At 46.8% G+C, this 10000-nt stretch overlaps 1 protein-coding gene across 2 annotated transcripts in view; it reads right to left on the bottom strand.

Annotated features, from left to right (window-relative positions):
- Positions 1 to 10000, bottom strand: part of cntnap2a (contactin associated protein 2a) — a 359439-nt gene that overhangs the window by 61171 nt on the left and 288268 nt on the right. The gene's annotated exons all lie outside the window — the stretch shown is intronic.

Raw genomic sequence — 10000 nt, 5'->3', positions numbered from 1 at the left:
CTTGAGTCCTCATTTACTGATTAACTGTTAAAAAAAATAAAAAAACTCTAAAACATTTTTTGCAAGATTTTTGCAACCCCACCCACTTCAAAAATTAATATTTAAATAAGCAAAACTTGAGTGTAAGGCCTCCAGCAAGAGCCAGTTAAATCCTCCCCCACCGTCAACAACTTGGTAGCAAGTCAGAGAGCTGCTTGCTCCTCCATATGTAGACCTCATTTCAGCCAGATCCCACCTGTGCGTTAATGAATCCATGATACTATTCACACCTGCAGCAGTAGACCTGTGAAGTTGCCCCCAGAGGACAGGCAGGTTACTTGTGAAGAGAAAGGAGAATGATTTATCTTTTTGAAGATGCGACCACTGGTAGGCGGTACCTGTACTTGCTGTGGCTTGCCACTCTCTCATCCGCACACATAAGTGGCTGTCCAGCGCGGTCATGTTAAAGAGCGAATGGTCTCCTGCCAGGTACGGGGCCGTCAGGGGGCACTGGCTGGTCTCTCTGCTCAGTGTTCCTGCGTTTAGTTCTCTGTCCATGGGATGTGTGGCGCGGTCTGATTACTGACCCATCGGATGTGTGGCGCGGTCTGATTACTGACACGTGACAATGTGCAATGTCACACACATTCTCAGAAAGGGATTTTCCCAAAAGGGAGGAGAGAGAGGGAGAGAGAGTGATGGAGAGAGAGAGCGATATGGAGAGAAAGAGAAAAAAGGAGAGGGAGGAAGAGAGATGGAGAGGGAGAGAGAGAGAGATGGAGAGAGAGGGATAGAGAAAGAGAGGGAGAGTGAGAAAGAGATGGAGAGAGAGAGAGTGGGATTAAAAGACAACTTCACTGTGAATAATATCAGCTCGCTTGAATATCTGGGATTAAAAAACTGTCGGGCAGAGCTGGTGCAGACGGAAATTTAATTGCTTCCTGTGTGGGGAGATTTTAATCGAGCATATCTCTCCCTCTCGTCACTTTTTACACAAGTGCAATTTCATTTGGAGGATTTAGCCTCGCTGGGCGGCACAGGGATAAGGGACGGGGTCTGTGGACGTCCTGCGAGTTCGCTGACAGGTCGGCAGAAGTTGATCAAGGACAGGAGCTACTGTAACCCAGCCTCCCTGACTGGTCTGGACTGGGGAGCAGTGATACCACATGACATGACATGACATGACATGACATAATTTAACATAACATGACATGAAATAACATGACATAATTTAACATGACATAATTTAACATGACATGACATGACATGACATAACCATGATATGACATGATGTAACATAAGTTAGGGATATCGGCCGCCAAGGTGTCCCATTATACAGAATTAATGCACGAGGGGAAGGCAAAGATCTCCGCCCGAGTCCATTAATTCCGTATAACAGGACACCTTAAAAGCCGTTACCCCACTTATCACCCGGTTACCACTATAGGCAATAGTCATGCCTTAATTATGTAAGGGGAAACTTCGCAGGTTCTGTTTAAAAAGAAGCCGACTTGTTCAGTTTGTTGTACAACTTTCTTTGGCCCTAACAGTGATAACGTGGACTCACCTCTCCCCACCACTCCCCCACCCCAACACCCTCCACACCAACACCACACACTGGAGAGTGGCCATTCATGAGCAAAGCCACACTACGGCGCCCCATGAGATGGCCTGACTTGGCATGACTACAGGGGGCAGTCATATTCCAGCTCCCTTTCCAGCGGTGCTGCCACCCCGGCCAATGGAACACAATGGCACAGGGCTCCAGACTAACTTTTTTTCTTAGGTGCACCAGCACAAAAGTTAGGTGCACCCAAATGTTCAACCACATGGCATTTAACACCGCAGCAGGTTCACTTTTCTTCCTTAGTTACTGTCCTATATAGGTTGTCCTATGACTGTAGATTTACAGTTCTACAAGAAAAGTAACTTAATGAAGTGTTGATCCTTTAAGTGCTTCACTGAGCTGAAATTTAAACTTAAAACATCTCAAGATGAATTAAATAAAAATAACAGTGAGTAAATTAACAGTGCACGTCTTTTAAGGGCTTCAAACTGCCCATCTCATGGCTCAATATCTTACATACTATCCTTCATGATCTTTAGGCCTTGGCTAAACCAGCTCGCCATGCTAGCATCTTCCATAGAAATGTATTTGAGCACAATTTAAAGAGATGTTCCAAGTATACTATATACTATAGCCTATGCTATGCTATAGCCTGGGGGATTTGTATGTGATTTTGCAATGATGATTGCAATAATCATTTGATAGTCCCACAATGCAATTTACTTTTTAATTTTAGTATTTTTACATTTTCAATAAGAACATCACTATCCACTCTGTTTATCTGACGGGTCTCTGACCCCTCTCTCTCTCTCTCTTCTCTGACGCACGGTGGGGGTGGGGGGGTGGAGAGGAGAGGGAGGGGGCAGTGGATTCCTGAAAGACTGAAAGGTTTTTGAGGGAGTCGAGAAAAGTGGTCCCTCACTGTGGAGAGTGTTTGGGAGGAGAGGTGTGTGGGCCGACCCCCTCTCAGAGCTGCGCCCAATTCACTGCCACTCACACACACACCTCACCACGACTCCTGAGCGCACGCACACACACCTAACTGCTGCTCCTGACTGCACTCACAGACACACACACACACAACTACAATAATTTGGCTGCACACACACATACATACACTCACCAAATGGCATGGACAAATTAACACATATACAAAGACACGGATACACACCCTCACATAAACAATGACATGTCTATATAGAACCATACTTCAGTAGGTCTACAACACACACACACACACACACACACACACTCACACACACACACACACACAAACCTCCCGAGTGGCAGCAGCTGCAGGTATGAAGGGGCTTGAGTGTGACTGCTTGACCGCTCTCAGCCTTCTGATCCCTGTAATTGGATTTGGGCTCTCGGGCGAGGAGTACTGGCACACTGGCCTGGCATACTTCACCAGGTGAGCACAGGAAGAAAGGAGGAGGAGGAGGAGGAGAGGGGAGGAGGAGGAGGAGAGGGGGAGGACAGGAGAGGAGGAGGAGAGGGGAGGAGGAGGAGAGGAGAGGTGGAGGAGAGGGGAGGAGGAGGAGGAGGAGAGGGGGAGGACAGGAGAGGAGGACAGGAGAGGAGGAGGAGGAGGAGGAGGACAGGAGAGGAGGAGGAGGAGGAGGAGGACAGGAGAGGAGGAGGAGAGGGGGAGGAGGAGAGGAGGAGGAGGAGAAGCTCACCTCCATCTGCACCCTCAGGGGTATGCTGCCAAGCCCAGCTCAGGCACCAACACATTACTGAGGCCAAACAGGTGTGTGTGTGTGTGTGTGTGAGAGAGAGAGAGAGAGAGAGAGAGAGAGTGAGAGACAGACAGAGCTTGCACCTGTGCATAAGGGCTCTTATCCACAAAGATTAGGCACTTGTGTGTGTATAAGGATATGCTTGTGTGTGTGTGTGTTAATAGGTGTGAGATAGTGGAGAGTGCACGTGGGCATGCAGGAATGCACACACATAAAGCATATGTGTGTGAGTGTGTGTGTGTGAGTACGTGAGTGTGTGTTTGCATGTGCCTCTGAGTATTTCTGTGAGAGAAAATTAGTTTGTGTGTGTTTTTATTTCTGTGTATGTGGGTGCATATTTGTGTATTTGGGTGTATCTGTGTGTGTGTGTCTGTGTGTGCACCTGACTGCCTGTACTGGCAGAGGACAAGATAAACACACACACACACTCACTGGTGCAACCCCCAATGATAACCCCCCCACACTGGTGTGTTTGTGCATAAATCATCTTTAATGGATGCTAGTGCTCTGGGTAACAGGCCAGAGAAGGCCACAGAAGAAACAAGCAAAAAATAAAACCCACCACAAAGAAGATTCTTATCATAAAAACACCAATGACCCTCTCCCTGTCTGTGGCAGAATCTTTTATAGAATCCCAATATCTTCTCCAATTCATGCTGCTTCCATTTCTGTTTATTCATCCAACGTTCTTTGATACGGGACTAACAGTCATGTAGAGAAGCCCCTTATTAGAGGGTTCTCCACAGAACCTATTAGTGACCATCATATGGGAAGCAGAAACATTAGCATTATAAGCAGTTGTTTCAAGTCCTTATCCCTGGAAGACCAGGGCTGATTATTGAGCCCTTGGTTTTAGCACAGTGGAAAGTCCCAGAGTAGAACCATTAAAGGTTCCAGTGGATAGTCTCAGAGTAGAACCATTAAAGGTTCCAGAGGATAGTCCCAGAGTAGAACCATTAAAGGTTCCAGAGGATAGTCCCAGAGTAGAACCATTAAAGGTTCCCCTAAAGGACACTGGGAAACACTTTTCTTGAACTCAGCGTCATAAGAATGATATAGCAGCAGGTCACATTGTGAAAATGTTATAACTATCAGTTATGGTGACATGACAGTGGAGATACTGGTCACTGGATACGTCAACAAGGTAAGTTGATGACGTATGACATGTTTAGGGCTTAATGCTGGTCTTAGTGCCTTATGTTAATAAACACTAAATATTTGTTGTACTTGTGTAATGAGAAGCCACAGTCTTCATTTGTGTTGTCAACTGACCGAAAGGTTATCAGTCTCAGACAGACTCGCAGACAGACAGACATCTCATCTGAGCTGGTGGATCTGTGCTGGATAAGTCTTGGTCAGTGTGAGAATGGATGCAGTCGGGAGCGCTAATGCCTCGGAGCAGAGATGATTGCAAATCAGAGTAAAAACCGATCTGTGATCTGCTCCAAGAGTCAGTGAGTGTGTGTGTGAGTGTGTGTCTGTGTGTGTGTGTGTGTGAGTGTGCGATCCGCTCCAAGAGTCAGCCCCCGTCTCCCGCACGGTCTGCATGGTGGTGAGCGGCGAACGAGGAGAGTGGAAGCGGAGCAGAAATCATTGCTGCTGTTGAACTGCATTCTGGGAAGGCAACCCTCCCATCAATCTTCACTCATCAGGACGGACTCGGCTCCTTGCTGGTGAGTAAAGACCCATCTCGGGGTGTATGGTAAACATTCGCGCAAGGCAGAGAGGAGCAGGCCTCAAACCGACATCAGTTATGCGTAATGCGAGAACAACCGCTTGCCATAAATCAACGCACCATTACATTACACATCCTGTATTCGCCAGGAGGAAGAAGGGCGGAGAGAGAGGCATGGCAGAGAGGGGAGGGGGGGTGGAGAGCTGGGGGGGTGGTGGTTTCTTTGCAATATAGGGGAAGATGGATTGGTGCAGGTTATCTTATTTTTCTTTTGTGGACTGGAAGCACAAACACAAGCCTGTTGGAGCAGCTTCCCCACAGCAAGCTCGACTGAGGCATTTCTCCTCCTTACCATGACTGAGAGAGAGAGAGGGAGAGGGATAGATAGATAGATAGATAGATAGATAGAGGGAGAGGAGCAAAAGGAAACAGGAAGAGAGCAGGAAATAAAAAGAGGGATAGAATGAGAAAGAAGGATAGAGAGCAGGGCTGTAAGGGAAGCATCTGCACAGTACTTCATAGCACTTCATAATAGAAACCCCCCATATACCACAACATGGTGAATAGCATCCCATGTACTACATGCATCATATCACCAGGGCCTTTCCAATACACAACCCTACATTGGGGGGTCGGCGGTGTGGTGCGTTGCGTTGAGGTGTGTGACCACCCTATATGGGTCAAGACGCCCACCCCCCCTCCCCCAACACCTCCTCCACTGACCTCCACTGCCCCCCCCTCCCCCAACACCTTCTCCTCTGGCCCTCACAGGCCATCATGAAAGATGCATCCAGTCTTCAAAGAGAGGCTGTAAGACTATCCAGGCACCTTCATCCCCGTGCCCACAGAGGATTGGGAGGGCACACCTCACCTCACCTCACTGTGCCGCGCCACGCTGTGCCACGCTGGGCATCCATATTCAGCAGCAGCCTCGGCTCTGCCCCTGCTCAGGGGGAACACCTGGTCCAAAAGCAGAGAGGGAGAGATAGAGAGAGGGAGAGAGAGAGAGAGAATGCGCCAGAAGGAGTGGAAAAGATCTTCAAAAAAGTCTCGGCCATTTCAACCTGTTCACTTGTCTGGGCAAAAAGGAAAGAACTTGTCGGGCACTGCTGTGATGTGCCTGACTAAACATACGCTGAGAGAGGGGGGGAGAGAGGGGGGAAGAGAGAATGAGAAAAAAAAGAGAAAGAAGAAAGAGTAGAGAGAAAGAAGAAAGAGTAGAGAGAAAGAAGAAAGAGTAGAGAGAGAGAGAGAGGGAAAGAGAAAGAGTTCTCTTCTGTTTCAGAGCTTCTCTGACATTCCAGAAAACCGCTCGATGAACATTCAGTTTCCACCTATAAGAGCCATAGGCACAACTGCACACTCACACACACACACACACACACACACACACACACACACACACACACACACACAAATACACACGGTCACACATACACACACTGCTTTAGGAGCCATAGGAGAAGACCACCATACGGTCCATCTGCAGTCATCACAGGCAGGCACTGTGTGGCAAGGCCAGAGAAATCAATGCAGTCAATCCCAAGATGAGCTCAACAACCTGTTTGCTGTTAGAGAGGCATTATATGTGAATAGAACAGACCTGCCAACCGGAAGACACGCTGACAAAAGTCAAACCACTACAGCTACAAAGGCTGGACTGAGAGCTGGCTTTGTGCAAAGACCAACTGCAAAGAAACAAAGATCAACATCATTCTTAATAAACACAGAAACGCACAAAGAACCCATTTCTTAAAAGCGCGTTTTTGTTCTGTTTTCTTTTCACAATAAACAATGGATGGCACCATTTGAAAACGACAGAGCCATGTTCAAATTAACCTCACGGTGCAAAACGCGGGTTGTGGGGTGGGGGCGAATCTGTCGCAATTAGGAACCGCCTGCAATTTGGAGGCAATTCAAACAGGCCGAGAAAAAGAAACATACAGAGCATGAATGAACAAAGAGAAAGAGAGAGGGACTAAGAAAAGCAAGAGGGCGTAATCCGGCTGAATGAAATGAGCACGCCACCGCCTGTCATCTGGAACGGGGAGAGGGAGGAAATATGAGAGAACGCTGCTCAATAAATAACACCCCCCCCACACACACACACACCCCAAAGTTAAAGTTCAGTCATGCCTCTGAATCTGCCATGAATATTCAATGGCCCCTTCATCTGACTACTCCCCTGGCTTAGCACTAGGAAAATGATGAAGAGAATCACTGTGTGTGTGTGTGTGTGTGTGTGGGTGTGTGTGTGTGCATGTGTGTGTGTGTGTGTGTGGGTGTGTGTGTGTGTGTGTGTGCGTATATATGTGTGTGCATGTGCATGTGTGTGTGTGTGTGTATGAGAATGTGTGTCTGTGTGTGTGTGTGTGTGCATGTGAATAGGTGGGTGAGTGCTTGTATATGTATGTGTGTTTGTGTGTGTGTGTATGGATGCATGAGGTCTCTCTGTTTCTCTGAGGGCTCTGTGTTTGTAAATGTGACTCGTGAAGTATGACATGTGAAGTATGAAATGTGAAGTATGACATGTGAAGTATGACAGTGAAGTATGACGTAAAGTATGAAATGTGAAGTATGACATGTGAAGTATAACATGTGAAGTATGACATGTGAAGTATGACATGTGAAGTATGACAGTGAAGTATGACGTGAAGTATGAAATGTGAAGTATGACATGTGAAGTATAACATGTGAAGTATGACATGTGAAGTATGACATGTGAAGTATGACAGTGAAGTATGACGTGAAGTATGAAATGTGAAGTACGACATGTGAAGTATGACATGTGAAGTATAACATGTGAAGTATGACATGTGAAGTATGACATGTGAAGTATAACATGTGAAGTATGAAATGGGAAGTATGACATGTGAAGTATGACAGTGAAGTATGAAATGTGAAGTATGACATGTGAAGTATAACATGTGAAGTATGACATGTGAAGTATAGCATGTGAAGTATGACATGTGAAGTATGACATGTGAAGTATGAAAAGTATGGCTTCAGTGTGTTCCAACAGGTGCACTGGGCACAACATGTGTTCCTCAACACAAGATTGTGCCTGTGCAGGTGTCTGTGTGTATGAGTGTGTGAATGTGTGTGTGTGTGTGTGAATGTGTGTGTGTGTGTGTGTGTGTGTGTGTGTGTGTGTGTATGTGTATGTGGCTGGTAGTGGGAAGTTGATGGCATAATGCCTGCCCCCCTCACATGTGTGTGTGTGTGTGTGTGTGTGTGTAGCTGCTAGTGGAAAGTTGATGGCATAATGCCTGCCCCCCCCACATGTTTCCCGAGAGCCTCACTCCATCCGCCACCTCCAGCCCTTCACCCGCTGCACTGTGGGCACCGTGCCACTCTGCGTGCGTCTGTCAGAAGCTGGTGCCAGGCGCTGGGCATGTGCCAGCCTGGACCAAAAGAGGGCGCCAGCACCGCTTCCCCAGCCCCAGAGAATCTGTAAACAACAGGAGAGGCTGGGGGCCTCTTTCGTCTGCCCCCCCCCATCTCTATCTGTTTTTCACCCTGGTCATCTCTCTCTCTCTCTGTTTCTCTCTCTCTCTCTGTTTCTCTTCTCTCTTTTTCTCTCACTGTTTGTCTCACTTTAATCATCTCTCTCTCTCTCTCGCTGTCTCTCTCTCTGTGTGTGTGTGTGTAGTGCTGGGGTGTGCTTGTGCTTTCCTGTGTGTTTGTGTGTGTGTGTGTGTGTGTGTGTGTGTGTGTGTGTGTGTGTGTGTGTGTGTGTGTGTGTGTGTGTGTGTGTGTGTGAGTTGTGTACGTGCTTGCATGTGTCCGTGTATGTGTGTAACTGCTGAGAGCTCTGAAGAGAACTCTCATTACCGCAGTCTTGCAATCAATGGTCCATCAGCACCAGCCCACCCCTTTGCCCCTTATGAGCCAAGAGCTCTGGCGCTACGCTACTGTAGCTCCTCTACCGCCGCTACGCTAGCTCCTCTCAACCACTCACACAAGACCAAAAACACACCACACCATGGGCGGACTGGCCATCTGGCATACCGGGCATTTTCCCGGTAGGCCGACGCACCTTTTGGGCCAATAGAACAGGCTACAGTATATATATATATAATGTAATCATTTTGGCCAACGATCGGAACAAAGGAAGGACAATCGGCGGCCCATTGGTTACATTTCTATATTGACACTCGACTGATCCAATAACAGCTCACGTCAGGCCCCACCCCCATTTTGGCTCAGAGCCTACGCGAAATTGCGGCGGGTGCAGGTAGTGACAATTATGCAAAAGTAACACCAATGTAGAAGCTTCAAAAATACAATATTGCAAGTAGGCTAGCATATGTCAGCAACATGTTGAAGTTCGTTGAGTTTGAACGAGGATGTAAGCGAGCATACAGAGCAGAGGGACAGTGAGCAGGTGGTGGAGAGTGTAGAGCCTAGTTGAGGCTACATGATAAGAACTCAGTGGTGGAGCAGGTAGACTATGTGTGACATGCCATGCTGACGATGATGATTATGATGACTTATTAATTGCAATAATGTAATGATATGATAACATAGTAAGGCCGTGCTGTCATTATAATAACAAATAGCGCAACTTAAATTTTCTAAATTAATTTTCTGTTAATTGTTGGTCAGATTGATCAGTTTCCGTCAGACGCCCAAACTTCGAAAATTCAGCATCGATGGCATGAGTGGTGGTTGGTCTCTCTATCTTATCTTAGAGTTATCATGGTAAAGATGGGCTAAAAGACTGTAGACTGACAGAAATGTAGGCTACAAAACGTCAAGTCATATTCATGCACAAGCCACCTAAGCTATATATAAACTATACGATAGGCTACTGGAAAACATTAAAGATAATTAGTTCATGTAGCTATATTGTTCCAAAATGTACCAGCAACGTAGGTAGGTAGTAGGCTATAGCCCACAGGAATAAAATATTTCCAGCAACAGCCCTGTTTATTTTGTGTTGTTTCAGTTGTCCACAGTGATAACTGGTATAAATTATATTAATGTACAGTATACGGCAATCTAGGTAATTATCTATTTACACATAGGCTTCAG

Source organism: Alosa sapidissima, chromosome 17 (assembly GCF_018492685.1).
Source record: "Alosa sapidissima isolate fAloSap1 chromosome 17, fAloSap1.pri, whole genome shotgun sequence".
NCBI lineage: Eukaryota > Metazoa > Chordata > Actinopteri > Clupeiformes > Clupeidae > Alosa > Alosa sapidissima.
The sequence above is the reverse complement of the archived record's forward strand: the minus strand, read 5'-3'. Positions and strand labels throughout refer to the sequence as shown.